This window comes from Otolemur garnettii, unplaced genomic scaffold, assembly GCF_000181295.1.
Source record: "Otolemur garnettii isolate 467f Iridium unplaced genomic scaffold, OtoGar3 scaffold00042, whole genome shotgun sequence".
Lineage (NCBI taxonomy): Eukaryota > Metazoa > Chordata > Mammalia > Primates > Galagidae > Otolemur > Otolemur garnettii.
The window spans coordinates 5782679-5804962 of NW_003852437.1; the positions used below are offsets into that span (position 1 = coordinate 5782679).

A 22284-nucleotide genomic window follows, 5' to 3' on the forward strand; every position below is an offset into this window, starting at 1 on the left:
AGTGTTATGCTTTTCCAAGTGTCGAATAATGTACCTCATTAATATTTTGAAAGAAAAAAAGAAAAAAGGACAAATCATATAAAGAAAGACATCACAAACACAAAAACGTGCTCGATCTTATAATAAAATAATGCAATTAAAACTACACGGATGAGATTGGCAGAGATCCAAAAGTTTGACACCATACTCTATCAAGGTGCCTATAGGAAAATCAGCTCTATTAGCCTTTATTGGTAAGAAGAATCTAAAATGATGCAATCATTATGGTGGGGAATTTAGTTATAATTAGCAGAAATTATAACTATTTGCCTTTCAATCTCCTTATAATAAAAATCTTGTCTAGGAAATCTAGGAATCTCTTTCAAAGATACACTGGGGAAAAGCATATGGCATGAAGTGTTCATGGAAGACCATAAGTGAAATATTTTTAAACGATAAAGAAAAATTTTCAATTAAATTAAAAGGTAGTATGAAGAAGGGAATCATCCTAGAGAAAGGATTCCAAATCTCTATAATGTCTCAAAATAAAAACTGCTATGGAATGAAAAATACAGCATGAACATTTAAAAAAAATTTTGTTTCAGTTTTTATAGATGTAAGTCATCTATGCTCCCATATTTCATTAATAAAAATAGTAAATATTTTAATGCTACTTTTTACAAAACAAGGCTGGTAGCTCAAGGCTAGTAATCAGAAGGGTTTCAATGTCATTTATTCATTGGGAATATTGGCCAGAAAAAAAAATTCACCCTTAAAATATAGCATGTTAGAAGCATTTATTGTTTTTTAAAACATCACAAATGATAATTAAAATAGGCATCTATAGATTGATTACACATGAACTTTTCATACCACATTGGGATCCCACTTACTCATCTTTCTTTCAAGTCAACCATTTTCACTTTCAGTTTATAAATACACAAGATGAAAAGGGGGGGGAAATCTATTATTAGCTTAAAGATAACTATCATAAATTTCTAAGTACAATGAATAATTTTTAAGTTATCCACATTTGGGGGCTATTCCTTCCAGTTCAGACTTCAACTGTACTGATTATCCATGGTAATGGCATTGATAAGGTACATATTTGATAGTCACTTTAAATCTTTATTATATTATTAACCCCCAGCCCTAAAGCATTCTGGAACATAGATTACTGCATTTTTCCATTCAACAAATAGAGCCAGGTTTTCTTTTCACTGACTTTAATAACATTTGTTTTTATGGAAGGCTTCACACATCATAAATGGAACCTCACTATACCTCCATTAATTTTGATCTCACTTGTTTGGGTGACAATATAAGCAGAATCTACAATTCATTTGTTTTAGTCTTATTTGGCAAAGGGAAGATGTGCTAAGGAATCAAAACCATTATTTTTCTTTCATATATATAGGTATATGTTGAATAGTAAAAAGCATATTATTCTTTTTTCCTTGAATGACCTTCCAATTGGTAAATTTGGTGGGTTGGTGAAAGTCTAGATTGCTAGAGATGAAGGCAGGTAGGGGCAGAAGCAGTGGAAGAGAAGGCGTCTTTTCAATGACAGCAGCACAGGGGAAGGAGAAGGAGGCCTGCCGCATGACAGAGATGGGGAGGGTACACGGGACTCTAGAAAACAGGAGAGCTGGGCAATATTGTGAGTGGCTGGAAGTCAGAGTAAATGGAGATGGGAAGGCAGGGAATGACTCATTCTGATTCCCAGAAGAAAGGAAAAAGGATTATGAACACTGATGAAGCATTCCTCCCTTCTTTAAAATGGGACGCAAGCACATGTGTTGACAACTGGAAATAGGGCAGAGCACAGAATGGATTTGAGATGTCAATAAATACTTATAAAAAGAACTGTCATGGATTGGGAGGGTCCAACTGAGGTCTAATAGCATGACTCTGTAGTAGAACCAACCAGGATGTTCATGAATCTCCACAAAGAGGTTCTAAATCAGAACAACAGGGAGGAAAAGAGGATCATGGAGGGCTTCTTAGCACCATGGATTAGGTAATTGGAACAGACTGAAGGTCTGAAGTGAGGGATGCTATGAGATCAGGAAGAATATCTTTAAGTGACTGATCACTATTTCTAAGCTGGTGTCTGGAAAGAGGTGGTTGCCAATGAACTATAAGAGGTATCACACGTAAAGCTACTGGTGACATAAAGGGGACACAATTTAAGATAGCCCTTTCTGTTTTCACTTTTTTCTTTTTTTCTGCATAGATTTGACAATTCTAAGTGACACACATGCAATTAGGGCTGATCCTATGCCTCAACACCAGAGACCACTGCCGGCCAGGCATCATGGCAGTACTGTCCCAGATGGAGCCACTGGTGGAAATTTCTTCACCTTCACCATATACATGCAACCTAACTGAATGACAAGAATTTACCCCCATCATATTCACAGGTCTCTGTTACACTCAAGGGGAGGGGATGATATGGGCTGGGGGCTGGTGCAGCCAGGGGTCTTGGAGCCACTCCAGAATTCTGCTTACTCCACTCGGTTCTTCCTTTCCAAGATTGTTTTTAACTATTTTAAGTTCTTTGCATTTCCATTTAAATTTTAGAATGTGGCTCGGCGCCTGTGGCTCAAGTGGCTAAGGCACCAGCCACATACACCTAAGGTGGCGGGTTCGAATCCAGCCCAGACTCGCCAAACAACAATGACAGCTGCAACCAAAAAATAGCCGGGCATTGTGGCGGGCGCCTGTGGTCCCAGCTACTTGGGAGGCTGAGGCAGGAGACTCGCTTGAGCCCAGGAGTTGGAGGTTGCTGTGAGCTGTGAATCCACGGCACTCTACCCAGGGGGATAGCTTGAGGCTCTGCCTCAAAAAATAAAAAATAAAAAATAAAAATAAATTTTAGAATGTTAGCTTATTAATTTCTACATATATCCTGCCAGAATTCTCACTGTGACTATTTGGAGAGAACTGACATGTTAACAATATCAAGTCTTCCAACCCATGAACATAATTTATATGGATCTCTATTTATTTGGGTCTTGTTTAAATTTCTCTCAGCAAAGTTTATAGGCTTTCAATGTACAAATATTGCACATATTTCATTGAATCTATCCCTAAGTATTTTATGTTTTGTGATGCTATTGTAGTAGTATTACATTTTTTACACTGTTGCTAGTTTATTAAAAAAAACCCTGAATTTTTAACACTGACATTGTATCTTATGTCTTTGCTAAATTAGCTTAGTATTAATGGTTATACTAGCTATTTGTGAAATTAGTTTCTATTTTTACACTTACACAATTTGTATGCCTTTTACTTTTTTTTACTGCAATACCTAGGACTTTCAGCAATATGTTGAATAGAAGTGATTAGGAGGGATCCCCTTTATCTTCTTCTCTATCTTAGGGAAAATATTCAGTCTTTCACCATTTAAGTTTGACTAGCCACCCTGTATCAAGCTGAATATCTCTTCTATTCTTAACTTACATAGGAGACTTATTTTTACAATAAATGAATGGTGAACATTTTCAGATAGTTTTGCTGCATATCTTGAGATATTTCCCCTTTTACTCTATTAATATGGTGAATTATATCAATCGATTTTGAATGTCACACTAATCTTCCATTCCTGGTCATCATGTATTATGATTTTTATACACCGAGGTTTCCCAAAACCTATACTGTGTACATATTTTAAGAAAGGAAAATGCTGTACTAAATTCAAGTTTTGTCTGACTTCGGTAAGTACAAGAGATAGAAGATAACAAACATATGTTGAGTATTATAATCTATAAGTATATGTATTTCTAGATTTGATGTGCTGATATTTAATAAACTTTTATAATCTTTATTCATAAGGTATACTGTCTGTAATTTTCTTTTCTCATAATGTCTTCTTCTAATTTTGGTAACACAATAATGCTGTCCTCAAAAAAATGAGTTAGAAAGTGTTTCCTCTCGTATTTTCTGAAAGATCTTGTACAAGATTGGTATAATTTATTCCTTACCTAATTGATATACTTCTCTAGTAAAGCTATCTGTACTTGTAATTTTTCTCGTGGACAGATTTAACTGTAAGTTCATTTTCTTTAACAAATATAGGGCTAATCAGGCTTTCTACTTTTTCTTGAGTTGATGTTAGTCATTATCACCTTTTATGGGATTTCTCCATTTAATCTAAGATTTTGAATTTATAAAGTGATTCTTAATATTCCACCATGGAAATTGGCAAGTGCTAAAATTAGGTATTTTTCCCCCCTGGAGAGTGAGTAGTTAAACATTTACTAACACACCACTGTAGAGAGCTGCTTTCTGTTCACCACGAGTAATCCTTCACGGCATTCCCGCTACAGGGAAAGCAATGTGGGGTCACTACTCAATAGTGAATCTGCGGTCAGTACTTTGAATGCTACCACATATTGAGGGACTTATAAGGGTCACTTATAAAAAGTAAAAGTGAAGTGACTTTCAAGAAAGTGTTAGTCACCTTTCTGAGTGTAACACTAGAAGGTCAGGAGGCACAGCTAACTGTGTAATCAGTCTTGTAAATAATTCTTTAGATATAAACACAGCACAGATGGTAGCTTCTTGGCTTCTTGCACTGATATCCTCTTGATAGTATGGTCATCAGCAAACCCAAAATAAATTTGAACTCCACTACCAGGGCATGGATATGAAATAAAAATAGTTTCTCTTGGACAGGCTAACTGATACTGAACCTTCCACTGTTGTAAAATAGCTCTTTCTCTGGCCAGGACCAGTGGCCAGCTATTATTCACCATGCACCTGCTGCTTCTCAGCTGCCAGGACCAGAATACTGTACTTGAACTGAGTGTGGAAGGACCACACTCACTGTCCAGTCCTTGAAGCTTTAAGACAAAATACTTCAGTGACAGTTGCCATTGCCACAAGTGAACCTGCAGAAGTACAGGCTGTTACAGAGAAATCTGCCATAAAGGAGGCTAGAACCAAGAGTCACTTATCTATAAATTGGTCTATGAAGGCCAGGTAGCATGATTTCAAACATTCACTGTTGAGGAAGGGAAGGGAGGAAAGAAGGAAAGAAATGTATACATCTTGAAAGTGTTCAGCTTCTTCAAGATATGATTCTATAAAATGGCATTCCCTCCTAAAACTCATATACTAGTACTTGGACTTTACCAAATACTGATGGCAAAAAAACCCTTAGCTTTTGAGTTGGGCTCTGTTACCTTGTTTACTGATTTCATTTTCCCGTAACTCTTTCTATGTTAGCACTGTCGCTGAAGGGTAATCTTTAGAAATGCTTCCCATGGAGATTTCCCTCTCCAAACACATGAAGCATGGGTGTGAAAATAAGTTGTGTGTCTTGGGTGCTGTCTGGTCTCTAATTGCGCCACAGCACATAGCAAACATCTCATTTGACAATTCAAATGGCTCCTGTCTCCCCACTTTCCTGAGTCCCTATGTCCTCTCCTTCTGAGTCATTTCCCTCAACCATATCCCGAAATTCAGAAATGCACAGTGAGGCACAGGCCCTCTAAAATGTCACAGCCTCCTTCATCCCAGATTACAACTAGTTTCTAGTACTCCTTCCTAAGTAGGGCACAGAATCCCTTTCCTTAGAATTATGCATCTGCAAGTAATGTTATATTTTTGATGCTATACCTTCTGCCTAAATTACCTTAAAACCAGAATCTCCATGTTTAGAGTTTCTAAAGCACGTCTTGGTGTTATGCCTTTTTCTTAGCTTTCAGCTATCTTTTTGCTACATCTATAATTTATCCATATTTGTCTACATTTCGGTCCTTAATTATCTCTACTGAGTCAGTAATGCAAAAATAAAAACCCAACAGCTACAAGTGCCCACATGCTTTGGCTTCTGCCACTCTCTTCAACCTCAGCTTCTGCCCTGTTCTCTCTTGCTCCCCAAAGTCAAACTGGTAATTTGTCTGTTCCTAAAAATTATTAAGCTCTATCCTGATTCAGGACCAAAGCATGTTCTGCTTTCTGTGCCACGGCTGCTCTTCCCACATGCTCACACGCCTGGATCCGCTGGCCCCTCAGGTCTAGTTTAAACACCACCTCTGCATGGAAGTGACCACAGGACACCCCACCTCTCTGTAACTGTCTATCACAGACCCTGACAGAAAATAGGCTCCTGTTGCTGCTGAAGATGCCACCGGGTTGCTCATTGTCTGGCTACCCTATAGAAAGGGAAATATCAGAGAATAGTAACTTGTCTTGTTCATTGATGACCTCCTGTTATATGCTGATAACACATATGATAAGAATTTGCTGGCTAATGACAAAAGTATATTGTTATTCCTCATATGCCAGATCACATCTCCCGTAGGATCAAGTACCTTTTTCCTCCTTCAATTTTATTCTTGCTGACCTGAAATTTCTCCTTTATATTCTCTGTTTTTTTTTTTTGTTCTTCTATGTATAGAAGATAATCTCTTCCTTCCAGCCTACTCCTGCAGTCCATCCCTTCCCAGATTTTCTTTTCTTTTTTTTTTTTTTTTTTTGAGACAGAGCCTCAAGCTCTCACACTGGGTAGAGTGCTATGACATCACAGCTCACAGCAACCTCCAGTTCCTGGGCTCAAGCGATTCTCCTGCCTCTGCTTCCCAAGTAGCTGGGACTACAGGTGCCCACAACAATGCCCGGCTATTTTTTGGTTGCAACCGTAATTGTTGTTTGGCAGGCCGAGGCTGGATTTGAACCTGACAGCTCAGGTGTATGTGGCTGGTGCCTTAGCCGCCTGAGCCACAGGCGCTCTTCCTTCACCTGTTTAAGTCTTCTATCACCCTATAATAATCCTTCTCTGGACTTCAAGATCAAGATGGAAAACTAAAAGCTCTCTTTCTTTGAGTCAACCAGTGATAAGGAAAATGAGAAGCAGAAATAAAGCAGATGAAAGCAGGAAGTACCATAATCACAACATCACCCTTTAGGAACAGATCATGACCTTGATTTGATTATTACACATTATAACACCTGTATCAAAATCGTGTACGTACCCTATAAATACATGCAAATACTATGTGCCCATAATACTTAAAAATAATTTTCTTTTAATGGCTGCCAAGTGTTGGGTAAACAAATGAGGACAGGGGAGATTCTGATGTAGGAAACCAGATCTTGCAGTTCTCTGGTCGAGTGAGCAGAACGGAGAGCTCCCTATGGGTGGACACCCTTGGGAACATTAAATGACCCTTGCTGGGAACACAAAGTTTCAATGCAAGGGAGCACTGAGGAAAGGCTCTGACTATCAGAGGTGACAATGCTAAATGTGAAAACAGGCCAATGTGTCATTTCTGCAAGAGCAGGACATGGGTATGTTGAGGTCAATAAGAAAATACTGTTGATAACAGGACTGAATATCTGACTATATAGCTCATGCTCCCCTGATGAAGACTAAGTTCCACGTCATCCCTCAAAAACAATGTGATAAAAAAGAGTCAAGGACAGAGAGAGAGAGATGAGTTGAATGGCCAGACAGAGGCCATTCTCTGGGGGAGGGCAGTGGTGGAAAGTTAAGCCCTAGCTGAACTCCCTAGCCCATCTCCAGTTCTATCCTTTCACAAATAGCTGGTTCAGGAAGAACACACTGATTCAAAGATAAGTAATCCCAAGAAAAGAAACAGTATGGAATATATTCATAGATACTGCAAAAAAAGACATAAAGAGGAATATGACAAAAAGGTCACTCAACATCAACACAAACCAGAATCTTTTTGGCATCATAGGTCTAATTTCTGACCAAAAAGTTCTCCATTAACGAAAGAGGCGTAAGGGGAAAAATTGAGGCTTAAGAGAAGATAGAGCAGGTAAAGAGGGTAAAAGCAAGTGAAGAGAACTTACAAAATAAAGAAAACATAAAAAATAAAACTGAAAGCCCCATTAGAAGCCGGAAAGGGAAAAACTGTCTTTGGTGAAGACAGTTGGGGTTTAGCTTTCTGCAGAACTGGACAAGATATGCTGAAAAAACTTCCTGCTGGGTAACCCTGGGTGCTAAATAAATTACAACAAATATACTTTTAAATGTATTGCTGAGCACACAAGAAAGGAAGGGAAAGCACCAGGAGCCAAAAAATAAAAACCCAGGGAGGAAAAAAAAAAAAAAAGAACAGAAGGACAGGGATGAGACCAGAACAGTAGCAAAGGCAGTAACTGGGATTGCCTGGAGGCAAGTGCCAGTGTCAGAATCAGAGAGCTCTGGGGGCTGTGGCCAAGGAGATGGACCAGAAGGGTAGGCTGGAGAAAGCACTTTTACCAGGTTAAATAAATTGCTTTCTATTCCTCCTTGAGAAAGACTTTTTAAAATCAAAAATGTTTAATTTCACTGAATTTTTTTCACATTGAGAACTATTTTTTCCCCTTTACCTTTGTATTCGAGACAGCTAAGCAGTGATAGTTATGAAAGTGCTGCAAATTTTGAAAATGAGTTATAAATTTATGCCATGGGCTCAGCGCCTATAGCTCAACCGGCTAAGGCGCCAGCCACGTACACCTAAGGTAGCGGGTTCGAATCCCCAGCCCGGACCGCCAAATAACAATGATGGCTGCAACCAAAAAATAGCCGGGCGTTGTGGCGGGCGCCTGTGGTCCCAGCTACTTGGGAGGCGGAGGCAGGAGACTCGCTTGAGCCCAGGAGTTGGAGGTTGCTGTGAGCTGTGATGCAACGGCACTCTACCCAGGGGGACAGCTTGAGGCTCTGTCTCAAAAAAAAAAAAAAAAATAAATAAATAAATAAATTTATGCCATGTAACCAGTGGGTCTTGTAGTGCCTGTCCCAGAACTCCCTCCCTGCCCCCCACCTTTAGAGCCTGTGCACCCATGACCTAGAAAAGCCTGAAACAGGAGGAACTTAAAGAATTTTTGCCAAGTAAATGTGGTCAATCATTCTAGAGAAACCAAAGGAAAGGGCAAACTGTTGTGGATGGCAAAAGATCATTAAGCTGGTGCCCTGAATGGAACATGCCATTGGAGGCCATAGGATGGCGGCACAGAAGACAGGACAAGTTGGGAGAATCCAAGTAAGAAATGCATTCGTGGAATCTCGGGCATCTTAACAAGAATTATTTGACCAAGTATACCTTCTCTCTAAAAAATTCCTATCCGCAAAACAGAAAAGCAATACTGAGTTAGAATACTTGCGGGTCCTAACCGATATCTGGATCTTGCACCTAGAAGCCATGTTCTTTTCCTTACTCAAATTTTAGTTAATAGGCTCCTATCATATTCTCACTCCATTTTGGGATGCAAGTCTTCCGCCAAAAGGCCAGGTTGTGTGGGTGGCTCCCCATGAGCCGATGTCTTTATGGATTGTGGAGTCCCCAGAAGTTATATCCCAAGCCATCCCTATATTTTTAGGCTGAAATCTCATCAATCATGCTGTATTCCTCTAGTTCTGTCTCTTTTCACAGCCTCAGGCATCCCTGTGTGGTCAGTCTCACCACAGCCTGAAACACAAGAATGATGGCTATTGTGTTCACGTTTCTTTCCCACCACCAGGATCCCGATGACCTGGAGTGACGTCTAGTGGTGGCAGACTTCTTTTGTGAAGAGTGATGCCTGAAGGTTAGGACACTGCCTAGAACGCGCCCTGGTGGTGGTGGGCCCGGAGAGGAAGGTGTTGTGCGTGTGTTGTGAAGATGATGACACCCTGTGGAGGGAAACGCTACATTCCACTTTAGAGTCCTCTGTCAAAGCTACAGAAATAAGGCCGAGAAATACTAAGGTATCACTGATATAATAAGCACAAATCAGAAGTGGTTGTGTTCAGATGGAAAACTACCAAGATTATAGCCAACTTCAGACACAGAAGGAACAGGGCATCCAGGACTCCAGAAAGACGCATAGTAGTGTAGCCAGATTCAGTAAACACAATGGAAATAGTTAAGTTTCTTTAACTTCACAAAGGTTTAGGTTAACTCAGGTATATGTGGAATAACCATTTCCTGAAAAGGGGCTCAAAAGTTAAGATAACACCTATTATCAAGACATAGATACGAGGTAGTTCCAGTAGGAGGCCTGGGTGGAGCTACTCTTCATGTTAGACACGTGGTGGAAATGGAATCAAGGACTAACCTTTCTAGCTGTGTGGTGGAATAAATGCCTGAATTATACTCCCAATTCATAGAAAACCTAATACAAAATTAAGTAGGAGACCACGTATTAGTTTCTTATCTATACTTTCAGTAGGTATTTTTGTAAACATACAAAAAGAAATGCACATGTTTCTTTAAATACATACAATTTCATACTATAGGACCTTGATTTTGTTGTTTTATAACATATCTAGGAAATCTAAACCATCTTTTAAAATAAACCACTTTGTGACCTGTACACCTGTACAAAAATAAAAGTGAGAGAGAGAATTCTGGGAGGTCAGTAAGTGGGGAAGCCAGCTTTCCTCTAGAGGACACGGGTCAAACTGCAGTGACCCTGGGCTTATGTTCTGATGCACCACAGGGTTCAGGAGATAGGAAATAATGACAGCCAGTGGCACAGGAGGTTTCCACCTGAAGCAAGTACCTATCCCAGAGGACTCTACTTTCAGCTTAAGGGTGAATGAGAATGACCCTTTGCATGAAAGAGCCTGGTAGGGAAACATGCCTGCTGTGATCTTAGCTCTTTATTGAGAAGAAAGAGAAAGAAAAACTGCCTTGAAAATTCATAACCATAAGATTTCCAACAGGTTTGTAGCTTGACGTGTGCCTTTCGGAAGATGTAATAATCTAAAATGCGTGTTCATTCTCAGTATAAGTGGAACGTGAGGAAATTGACCACCATCTAGGCCATAAAGCAAGCTTCAAAGAAGTTTCAAAGTATGGGTATCTTATTGATCGTAGCTTCAGTTCAGAATGCAAGTAAGTGTGAAATCAATAATACAATAACAGAAATTCCTACATATTTGGAAATCTAAAAATATGCTTCCTTTCAAACTTATCCGTTGGACATGAAATCATAATAGGCTCTAGAAAAAATTTAGAAATAAATAATGATACAAATGGCAGATTCAATTGCTTTAGGATACAAAGTGCTAATGGTGGAAATGGATATATGGGCTTCTGGGCTTACACCAGAAAAGAAGAAGAATGAAAATAAACGTGAAGTATATCTATTCAGAAGAACAGCCAAACAATTAATGAAATAGAGACAAAAATAGAAGGCAAGCATGAGTGAGCCAAAAAAGGTCAGACTTTTAGAGAGGTAAAGACTGGCAAGGCTGATGAAGGAAAAAAGGGAGAAAACGCAAGCAATCTTGAGAAAGAAAGGGGACATTTATGCAGATATTACGAGAACAAATCATCAAACAAATTTACGAATATGGTTGTCATTAATCAGAAAGTGCGATGAAATAAAGTTTTCTATTTGGAAAAGTAAAATGGACTCAAGAAGAAACGGAAAACAAAAAAGCCAAAAATAACCTTATAATTGTGAAGTTAAATCAGAAGTTAAAAATCCTCCCACAAAAAGTATGCCAAATACAGATGGATCACTGGAAGTTTCTATCAAACATTCAAAGTCGGGATGATTCCATTCCTTCACACAACTTCTCCAGAGGATAGGACGAAGGGAATGTGCCCCAAGGCACTTTAGGAGGCTAGTATAACAATGATTTAATAATGGAAAAAAAAAAAACATTATTAAGAAAGGGAAATCAGGGCAGCACTTGTGCCTCAAAGGAGTAGGGTGCTGGCTCCATATGCTGGAGGTGGCGGGTTCAAACCCAGCCCCGGTCAAAAACTGCAAAAAAAAAAGAAAGGAAAATTGCAGAAATATATCATTCATGAAACACATGAATCCTAAGCAAAATCTTAACAAAATAAATCCATCAATGCTTATAAAACATACTATGAAGGTGTTAAAAAAAGGGATACATGTTTTAAGGAAAAAATGTATTAAAATTGTAATATTCAAGCCACAGTGACTTCTGCAATTATAAGAGGTGCTCAAATGTGAATTGTATTCGTCGTTTGTTATTGGTATATATCGAGTATTACAATTTTAATACAGTTGTTTGCTTTCTTAAACTATGTATACATTTTTGGCACCCTCTGTGTATCATTGTCCTAAAGATGTAAGATTGGTTTAATATTAGAAAATCATTATGTAACTCACCACATCAACAGAATAAAGGAGAAAAATGATCACCTCCACAGGTGCAGAAAAAATTGATAAAATCTGAAAATTATTCATAATAACAATTCTTAGCAAATAAAAAATAAAAGCTCTCCACTCTGCCCCAACAAGGAGCTCTGGCTTCCCCAGAGTCGTCTTAGAATCTTATAGGCTGAGATGCTCCACATGCCCTGGTATGCTTGAATCTCAATGCAGTGCATTGTCTAGGAAGCTTTTCCCTGGAGAATCTTTTGCATGTAGGGCAGGAGACATGTATAAGAATATTCAGAGCAATATTCCCCATTACAGGTAAAAAATGAGAAAAAAACAGCCCAATAACTATCAATACTAGCAGAGATAAACAAATTTTCCTGGTGAAAATTCTAAAGATACATATGATCTTCTGAGAAATAATAAGGTGATGGTTTGTGTGTGTGTGTTTTTAGGGGGGGGTTATTCTTGGTATTCTGGTCAAATTTGGACCCTGAAGTTCCATTTAACCATAAAATAAAACACCCCAAATTCCCGGGCAAAACTAAATTGGAAATTGTGAGGACGTTGTCGTAGACAGTAAAGAAGACCCACTTCTAACTTATGTTGTAAACTTTACCTGGCATTTTTCTAGTTTTTTCCTGAAGCCTTTCCCTACCCTCATCATGCTACTGACTTCATGAATCATAAGAATTCCCTTCTAGAGTTTAGATAGCATGACCATACCCTTGGATTTGAACCACTGTTATCTTCTGACCCTTTGAATAAGTATTTGCAATGGATCAGTATCATCCCTCACCACTAAATACAGTTACCTAACACTATACTCTCTGTGATGTGAAGCCACTTTTTAGGGCAAACAAGCAGAAACTGACATTCCTTGACTGCCTGCCCTGTGCCAGACACTCGTCAGATACTTTGCCTTCATTAGTCTTCAAGTAACCCCACTGAGTCAGGTTTTATTAAGCCTGCTTTCCGCTCTTCACTTTAGAAAACCAAGGTTTAAAGAACTTATGAAATATGCATTAGGAAGTCCTGGATCCAGAATCAGAACCTAGGTTTGTCTTCAAAGCTCATGCTCTTTTGACTACATCTGGCTGCCTTATGGCTCACATAGGTGAGATCTTCCTATAAGGCGGTCATTGTAGCAATCTAATAACTAACTCTCCCTTCATGGGTTCAAAGTTAGATCCCTTTTAAATTGAATTCCACTCCAAAACAAATAAAGCAAGCCTTCTTTCACTCTCTATCAAGCAACAATTAATCAAATAATTAAACAGATATCCCTAAACCTCATACAAGGCTATTTTTATGATGTTAGAGAACCACTGTTGATCAATTAGCATTGCTATAGGTTTCTTTTCCAAAAAACTATTTGGATGTTTTGTCCATCATAAAACCCCTGAATAATCAAACTATTGCTGTCTCTGGGTTGTGTCGCTTTTTTTAACAAAAGAGGACAAAAGTCTAGTTATTAGATACAATTACATTAAAATGAATATCCAAAGGGCAGCTCTAAGTACATAGGAGAGACATCTAGCTAACTGCAACTCATTTATCTGAGAATAAAATTAAGAAAAATCTAATTCACTCTAATCTAATGCCAGTTATTGAATTAGATCATCCTTTTGTAGAAGCATCCTATGTCAGATGACTATGTGTCACTGAGTGCCCACATTCAGTTCTTGGGTGTAAAAGAGGAGTGACATAATACTGTTTAACAGTGGAAGGTGACACTTGATCAAATGAAATACAGCCTGTTCAAGAAAGATATGTTAACAGAGGTAAATTGATCATAATAGTGAGTAAGCATATGGGTACCAAAGAACAAAAATCTAGCTCCAGCATCTCCCAGAGGAGAGAGTACCCTGGGCACCCAAGAAAGCTTTCTGGTCTACCTAGGAAATCAATCAGTATAGTGCAAAAGGGAGCGTCCGATTACAGCAATTTGAATACGTGCCACTAAAATCATCCAATTCAAGCTCACCCAGAAATCTTCTACCTCCCTTTCAGAGTTATTTACCTGGAGGTACAGCTTGGGTAGTCTGACTTTCTTTTAAATCTGGTTGACAACATTTTGTTATCTTAAACTTCCTCTCTTTTGGACATAAACTTTCGTCTCCAATCATTTCGTTAGCATGGAATTCACTTACTGAAAGAAGTACTGTCTCAAAGTAGACTCACAAAATCGAGTGTGTGGGTTTGGGTCCAGGGCTACAAGGACATTTGAGTATAGTTCCCACACACCCACAAATGGCTACCCCCCTCCTGAAATGCCATAGAGCTGGGAGAAGAGGAAGGATGAGGCTTTCTGTGTTTTATTTGCTTTACATTATACTCATGAATAAAATATGGAGTAACTTATACACAAAGTTGCAATGGGAAAAAAACTTTTGGAGAGGCTGGTGTATTTGTTTCTGGGTATCATCCCAACACATCAACGTTCCTCCTTTTCCCTCTATGAACAAACTGCCATTTAAATTCAGAGCATGAACATCTCTGTAAGGGAGGGCGTTTCCAAACGCAGTTGTGCGTAGCTGTGTGAGGACTTTTCTAACACTTTTCTGTGGGGTATTCTTATTATAAAAGTAATAAATGCTCACTGTGGAAATTTGTGTGGATTTGTGGTTTTGCCTTTTACATTTTTCTGGGATGATCTGTGCTATATGAATAAAATGGAAGGAGTTAGCAAGCAAATGATTGTCTTTGGAACCAAAATGGCTCAAAGATGCCTATATGCTGCCCACACATCAGCAATCTATCTCGAGGACAGAACTTTAGGGGTTTTTCTGGATTTCTGGTTCACTTGAATTCCCTGTCATCTCTTTAGCGCCCCCCCCCCAGGACTGCTGACTAATTACGGAGTATGTGTGTGTTGAGGGTGTGGTTAAGAACCCTCCTCATCAATTAAGAGACAGGAGGCCATACAAACTAATTACATCGAGGATCAGCAGCTCCGGAAGATGCCAAAATGGAGAGGAAACACCTGTTTTGATGCTGGTCCCGGAAAAGAACTAGGGGATCCAAAGAAAATCTACTTGTTGTGGATGATTCTTCTCCCTGGAGCTTTTGTTCTTTCCCTTCCCTTATCACCAGTTTTCCTTGACACTTCAAACACAAATATCATTTATCAAACATTACTGACCAGATCCAAATGGCAGAGATTTTCTCTGAATAAGACAGTAAGAACTGGCTGTCATGGCCAGCACGGCAGCACTGTGCCCACCCCAAGGGGCCCGAGTTTTTTCCCAGTGTCACAATCTGTAGGGATGCATGACTTCCTCATGCCTAATGGCTCTTGTTTATTAGGTAAGAGCCCCTTCTGGAGTCAGTGAAATCATGCTATAGTGGTTAGCATAGTGACCAGCATTTAGCCCTCAATATATGTTAACAGAATTTGTTAGAAGGTCTAGCAAAAATTTCTGCCCATTTTTCCTGCTTCCTTCCCTTTTCAAGATAAAGACTGTAAGGGATTGCCTCTGTTTTTCCTACCTCATAAAATAGAAGGCACTTAACCAAACAGGCAACATTCGTTACAAGAGGCCTCCGCTGAATGAGACGGGGGGCCCAGGATGCTAGGGTATATTCCCTGAGTAACTGATCTGACTAATACCACCTCCAATAAATCCCTGTCAAAAATAAGTGGAGATTATCAATTATAAATTTAAAAAGAAAAGCAGATTTGACTGAAGACTTGCTTCTAATAAAGTGGTGCACAATGGCTTTTGGGAATTTTTGGTGAAACATTTCACTGAGTAGGCATAGTTCATTTGTTAGTGCTCAGATGGAAGGCACTGGATCATTTCTTGCCAAAGGTATCCTTTTGCTATTATGTACCTACAAACTATGCCTTCTTGGAAGCCGAGAGGTGATTTACAGATGATACTGGATAGGTTTAGCAGCCACTTTTTCAAACGTAGCTAATTCTGCTGATAAAACTTTATTTTCACATGTTAAAAACAAGCACACGGGGAAAACATGGTAGCTGAAATATGTATGTAATTGTTAAAATGAGAAGACAGGGCAGGAAAGGTACTCTTTACTGTTAAAACTTGTACTTTGCAAGCTGGCCTATAAAACCAGATAAACCCATTACTTTTACAATGTGAAATGATACATCAAAGGGAAGTAACAAAAATCACGAATGAATAAAGTCTCTTGTTAAACTACCTCAAGGAAAAAGATAAAGGGGTCATTGTTTTTTATACAGACTCTGCAGAACGCTTTATCTTATTCTGATACATTCTCCAAAATTAGGAATTTTGGTCAGCTCAGGCTTTATGCAAACAGCCAAAAGTGACTGTCACATGAATGGAAAGCAAAGTTAGGTTTAGTTTTGTCAAAAGTTTTCAGTACAGTCAGGCATCACTTAGTCACGGGGACATGTTCCAAGATACATGTCATTAGGAGATTTTGTCGTAGTGTGAGCAAGATGGAATGTGCTTACATGAACCTAGGCCAGGTAGCTACTGCGCACACCTAGCCTATGTGGTATGGCCTATTGCTCCTAAGCTACACACCTGCACAGCATGTTACTGTGCTGAAAATTGTAGGTAACTGGAACAAGTGGTACCTAAACATATCTCAACACAGAAAAGGTACAGCAAAAATACAGTGTTATAATCTTATGGGACCAAGATATAGTCAGTTTTTGGCCAAAAAGTCACTATATGGCACATGACTGTAATTGCTCAAAGCAAGTACTCTATTAGGTGGAGTGTTTGGGTTCAAAACTGATTGATCTACTAGCCCCATTTACTAGCTGCATGACCTTAATTTTTATTAAATCATAACTATATACATTTATGGGGTACAATGTGCTGATTTGATATACTATGTGGAATGCTTAAATCAAACTGATTGACATAACCATCATCTCATTTACTTTTTTGGTAAGACAGTTATAATATATTCCTAGTTGTTTTGAAATGTACCCTTGTATTGTGTACATTGAGGGGATCCCGCCAAATATGCTCCTCCACTCGCCCTTCTCCTCCCCTCCCTTCTCCCTCCTCTCCCCTTCTTCTTTCTGGACTATATTTGTGTTTTATCATTTGTATGAATGTATAAGTGATTGTATATTAGTTTCATAAAAGTATTGAGTACATTCTTGAGATACTTTGCTAAGAAGAGTATGTTTGAGCTCCAACCAGGAAAACATAAAAGATGTAAAGTATCCATCTTTTTATGGCTGCACAGTATCCCATGGTATACAAACAACACAATTTGTTAATTCATTCATGGGTGGATGGGCATTTGGGCTGCTTCCACAACTTGGCAATTATGAATTGTCCTGCAATAAACATTCTGGTGCAAATGTCTTTGTTGTAAAATGATTTCTGTTCATCTGGGTAGATACCTAGTAATGGAACTGCCGAATCAAATGGTAGGTCAACTTTTAGTTCCTTGAAAATTCTCCACACTTCTTTCCTAAAAGGCTGTATTAGTTTGCAATCCCACCACCAGTGTAGAAGTGTTCCCTTCTCTCCACATCCACCCCAACATCTGCAGCTCTGAGAGTTTGTGATGTGGGCTAATCTTACTGCAGTTAGGTGGTATCTCAAAGTGGTTTTGATTTGCATTTCTCTGATGGTTAATGATGAGCATTTTTTCATGTGTTTATTGGCCATCCTCCTGTCATCCTTAGAGAGGTTTCTGTTCAAATCTCTTGCCCACTAGGAAATGGGGTTGTTTTCTTGTTGGTTGATTTAAGTTCTCTGTAGATTCTAGAAACATAACCTGCAAAAAATCTGCTCCCATTCTGAAGGCTGTCTATTTGCTTTAGTTACTGTGCTCTTGGCTGTGCAGAGGCCTTTTAGCTTGATCAGATCGCAGTAATATATTTTTGTTGCTGCTTCAATTGGCAGGGAGGTCCTGCTCATAAAATATTCTCCCAGGCCAATATCTTCAAGTGTTTTCCCTGCACTCTCTTCTAGTATTTTTATAGTTTCATGTCTTAAGTTTAAATCTTTTTTTTAAGGATACAGACATTTTATTATACACAAAGCTACATTTTAAAAAATAGTACACATATCCCTGCTTTTGAAACCAGAAACACAATAGAGTAGAAGCTTTGCTTGGTAGTCAAGATCAAAGCTTTTGTACAGGGCTGTAAGATTGTGATACATCAAGAGGTCACAGAGGATAACACTAGGCTACTTTCCTTTTCTTTTTAATGAGTTTATTATTTTTTATTATTTTGTATTAAATCATAACTTTGTACACTGATACATTTATGGGGTACTGCTTCAATATACAATGTGAAATGCTTACATTTAACTAAGTAACACATCCATCACAATTATACTCATTTATTAATAGTTTTGAAATATACCATTGCATCATGCACATTAGGTGAGGTCCCCCCAAATACCCTCCCTCCTAACATACCCCTCCCTCTCCTCTATTTCCTCTTCCCTTCTACTTTCTGGACTATAGTTATTTTTTTGCCATTTGTATGAGTGTGTAGGTGATTATATATTGATTTCATAGTACTGAGTACATTGGATTCTTTTTTCCCCCATTCTTGAGATACTTTACTAAGAAGAATATGTTCCAGCTCTATCCAGGTAAACATAAAAGATGTGAAGTCTCTATCTTTTTTATGGCTGCATAGTATTCCACGGTATACATATACCACAATTTGTTAATCCATTCATGAGTTGATGGGCACTTGGGCTGTTTCCATGTCTTGGCTATTGTGAATTGGGCTGCAATAAACATTCTGGTGCAAATGTCTTTGTTATAAAATAATTTTTGATCATCTGGGTATATACCTAGTAGAGGAATTGCAGGATCTAACAGGTCTACTTTTAGTAGTTTTGAGTGTTCTCCAAACTTTTTTCCAAAAAAGTCGTATTAGCTTGCATTTCCACCAGCAGTGTAGAAGTGTTCCCTTCTCTCTGCATCCATGCCAACATCTGTAGTTTTGGGATTTTGTGATGTGGGCTAATCTTACTGGAGTTAGATGATATCTCATAATGGTTTTGATTTGCATTTCTCTGATGATTAAGGATGATGAGCATTTTTTCATGTGTTTGTGGGCCATGCACCTGTCTGCATCAGAGTAGTTTCTGTTCAAGTCTCTTGTCCACATAGAAATGGAGTTATTTATTCTTATTGATTAGTTTGAGTTCTCTGTAGATTCTAGTTATCAGACCTTTGTCAGAAGCATAACCTGCAAAAATCTCCCATTCTGAAGGTTGTCTGTTTGCTTTACTTACTGTGCTCTTGGCTGTGCAAAAGCTTTTTAGTTTGATCAGATCCCAGTAATGTATTTTGGTGTTGCTTCAATTCCCTAGGCAGTCCTCCTCATAAAATATTCTCCCAGGCCAATTTCTTCAAGTGTTTTCTCTGCACTCTCTTTTAGTATTTTTTATAGTTTCATGTCTTAAATTTAAATCTTTTATCCAGTGAGAATCAATTTTTTGTTAATGGTGAAAGGTGGGGGTCCAGTTTCTGTCTTCTACAGGTCACCAACCAGTTCTAGTGAGAATCAATTTTTGTTAGTGGTGAAGGCTGAGGGTCCAGTTTCAGTCTTCTACATGTTGCCAGCTAGTTCTCCCAGCACCATTTGTTAAATAGGAAATCTTTCCCCCTTTGAATGTTTTTGATAGGCTTACTGAAGATCAAATGACAATTAAGTGGCTGGGTTCAACTCTTGGCTCTCTGTTCCGTATGTCTACCTCTCTGTTTTTGTGCTAGTATCATGCTGTTTCGATCACTATAGATTTATAGTATAGCCTCAAGTCTGGTAACATGATACCTCCTGATTTGTTTTTATTTCTAAGTAATGTATTGGCTATGTCAGGTTTTTTTCTTATTCCATATAAAACAAAGTACTATTTTTTCAAGATTTTTAAAGTATGACGTCCGTGTTTTAATAGGGATTGCATTAAATCTGTAGATTGCTTTGGGTAGTACGGACATTTTAACACTGTTGATTCTTCCCAGCCATGAGCATGATATATTTTTCCATTTGTTAACATCTTCAGCTATTTCTTTTCTCAGGGTTTCATAATTTTCATTATAGAGATTGTCCACATCCTTTGTTAGATGAATTCCCAGGTATTTCATCTTCCTTGGCACTATTGTAAAAGGAATAGAGTCCTTGACTATATTTTTGGCTTGACTATTGTTGGAATATATAAAAGCTACTAATTTGTAAATACTGATTTTATATCCTGAGACACTGCTATATTCCTAGATCACTTCTAAGATCTTTGTAGTTGAGTCCCTGGAGTTTTCCAGGTATAAGATCATGTCATCCATGAAGAGTGAGAATTTGATCTCCTCTGACCCCATTTGAGTACCTTTAATCCCCTTCTCTTACCTGACTGCAGTGGCTAGGACTTTCAGTACTATGTTGAATAGCAGTGCTGACAATGGGCATCCTTGTTTAGTTCCAGATCTGAGTGGACATGTTTTCAGTTTTACTCAATTCAATATGATTTTGGCTTTGAGGTTGCTGTAGATATACTCTATTAGTTTAAGAAATGTCCCATCTAAGCTTATTTTCTCAAGTGTTCTAATCATTAAAGGATGTTAGATTTCACAAAAAACTTTTTCTGCATCAATTGAGAGAATCATATGGTCTTTGTTTTTTATTTTATCTATGTGGTGTATTATATTTATAGATTTAAATAAGTTGATACAGGTATTAGTCCATTTCCTCCAGATTTTCATATTTCTGAGAAAAGAATTTTTTGCAGTTATCATTGAGGATTTTTTGAATTTTGTGGTATTATTTCTCCTTTATTGTTTCTGACTGATGTTATTAGTGATTTTACTTTTCTGTTTCTGGTTAGATTAGTCAAAGATTTATCAATTTTATTAATCTATTAAAAGAACTAACTTTTTGTTTCATTGATCTTCTGAATGATTCTTTTGTTTTCAATTTACTTTAATTCTGCTCTAATTTTGGTTAATTCTTTTCTTCTGCTGGGTTTGGAGTTGGATTATTCTTCCAGTTGCTTGAGATGACCCATTAGGTTGTTGACTTTCTCTCCTTCTGTTTTTTGTATGAAGGAATGCTATAAATTTCCCTCTTAGGACTAACTTTGCAGTATCCCACAGGTTTTGATAATTGGTGTCTTCATTATCATTTTCTTCCAAAAATTTGATGATTTCCTTCTTAATCTCATCTTTGACCCAGCCATCATTCAGCCTAAGGTTAGTTTCCATGACTTTGTTTGAATATGAAGATTCCTGTTGCTATTGAGTTCAACTTTATTCCTTGATGGCCTGAGAAGATACAAGGAATAATATCTAGTCTTTTAAATTTGTTGAGATTAGACTCGTGTCCTAAGACATGATCAGTTTTGGTGGATGATCTGTGGGCTGATGAGAACAACATGTATTCAATTTTGTTAGGATGAAGTATTCTGTAGATGTCTGTTAAGTCCCTTTGTTCTAGGGTCACATTTAAGTCTATTATTTCTTTGTTTAGTTTCTTCTTGGAGGATCTATCCAGAACTGCCAAAGGGGTCTTAAAATCTCCAACTATTGTAGTGCAGGGAGATATCAAGTTTTTCGTATCTATTAGGATTTGCTTTATAAATTGAGGAGCATTCAGGTAGGGCTCATAAATGTTAATTATTGAAATCTCTTCATGTTGAGTATTTCCCTTGACAAATATGTAGTGTCCATCCTTGTCTTTCCTTATCTTTGTTGGTTTAAAGTCAATTGTATCTGCAAATAAAATTGCAACCCCTGCTTTTTTCTGATTTCCATTTGCCTGTATTACAGATGTCCATCCTTTCACTCTGAGTCTTTTTTTATCCTTTGAGGTTAAGATGAATCTCTTGTAGGCAACAGATACCTGGCCTGAGACTTTGTATCCAGTCAGCCAACCTGTGCCTCTTTTGAGGACAATTTAAACCATTCACCTTAATTGAGATAATTGATAGGTATGGTAGTGTTTGGGCTGTCATGTTCTTCAAAGGTCCAGTGGATATTTTTAATCCTTTCACCATTGTGGATGTTAGGTTTTGGTTGACAAATTCTTGATGAGTTTACTTTGGTAGTAGACCATTGTGCTGGTCATTATGGAAAATGGTTCTAAGTACTTCCTGGAGATCTGGTCTGATTATGGCACATTTCTTCAACTTGTATATTTCAGTAAAGTATTTGATTTCTCCATCACAAATGAAACTCAGTTTAGCTGGATATAGGATCCTGGGCTGAAAGTTGATTTGTTTTAGAAGATTGTAAGTTGATGAC

The 22284-nt window shown here is 38.1% G+C and overlaps 1 protein-coding gene across 2 annotated transcripts in view; it reads right to left on the reverse strand.

Annotated features, from left to right (window-relative positions):
- AIG1 (androgen induced 1) overlaps window positions 1-22284 on the reverse strand; it is a 257786-nt gene that overhangs the window by 161650 nt on the left and 73852 nt on the right. The window lies entirely within an intron of this gene.